General features: G+C 52.9%; 1 protein-coding gene across 5 annotated transcripts in view; it reads left to right on the forward strand.

The window, feature by feature from the left end:
* Positions 1-1,183, forward strand: part of Amz1 (archaelysin family metallopeptidase 1) — a 28,385-nt gene that overhangs the window by 21,013 nt on the left and 6,189 nt on the right. The window lies entirely within an intron of this gene.

Genomic DNA, 1,183 nt, shown 5'->3' on the forward strand with positions numbered 1-1,183 from the left:
TTCCCTCCCTCCCTCCCTCCCTCCCTCCCTTCTTTCTTTCTTTCTTTCTTTCTTTCTTTCTTTCTTTCTTTCTTTCTTTCTATGTATGGATGCTCTGTCGCAAGTACACCTGCACACCAGAAGAGGGCATCAGATCCCTTTGTAGATAGTTGTGAGCCATTATGTAGGCATTGAATTCAGGACCTCTGGAAGAGCAGCCAGTGCTCTTTAGGACTGAGCCATCTCACCAGCCCTTTCTAAAACGTAGGGACAGTGGTACACCCCACACTTCTGTAACCAGCAACCACATCACCTGCACTTTGGACTGTGAACACGTCCTCCTGATAACCCCTCCGTCCCTCACTCTGCCTCTGTCCTCCCAACTAGGATGGTCTCAAGCTGGTCACATAGCCCTGAGCTCTTACCTTCTCTGTCTCCCTGTGTCTCAGTCCTCTCCCACACTTGACAGCTCTCCCTTACCCACCACTCCCTGTATCATTCCCTGCAGGTCCCATCCTCTCAGTGGGATGCAACTGGGACATTCTCCCCAGAGATGCCTGCCCTTAGCGGTACCCGCAAGTCCTTGGCCTCCCTCTCCTTCACTGGCCTGCCTCTGCTCCAGTGTACTCTTTCCCCTCTGTACTGTGTCACAACCGCCGAGAGGCTCCACTCCATGCTTTGTTAGCAGTGCCTAGCAGGCCCAGATGCAGCTGCTTCCCTCTCTTGTGCTGTTCTCCATCTTGATCTTCACCAAGGAGCTCCTAGTCCCATGGCCTTCCTTCTCTGCCTCTGCCCACAGCAGACTTCCTTGGGCAGCTCTTTTGTCTCATGTCCTTTCCTCCTCTGTGGTCACTCCTCTGGCTTTCCAGGGCCCCACTGGCCACCCAGGTCTCCCTCTTCTCCCTCCTTCTGCCCTGAGTGGCTCAGGTTCCATGTTCTGACCTTGACTCTCTGGGCAATGCAGAGCCATGCTCCTCTTCACCCACAGTCACAGCTGAGGGACCTCTCAGTGGGCCTAGAGGGGTCTGGGTGTATTTTTGGGGTAACTATTCAGGTTCTTTCCTGGGCTCTTTTTGCCGTGTGTGTGTGTGTGTGTTTGTGTGTGCATGTGTGTGTGTGTGTGTCTTCCAGTGTGAGAGAGTATGTGTGTGTGTGAATGTGTGTGAGTATGCATGAGAGTGTATGACTGTGTTAACATGTGTGT

The sequence above is a fragment of the Mus caroli genome, chromosome 5, assembly GCF_900094665.2.
Source record: "Mus caroli chromosome 5, CAROLI_EIJ_v1.1, whole genome shotgun sequence".
Lineage (NCBI taxonomy): Eukaryota > Metazoa > Chordata > Mammalia > Rodentia > Muridae > Mus > Mus caroli.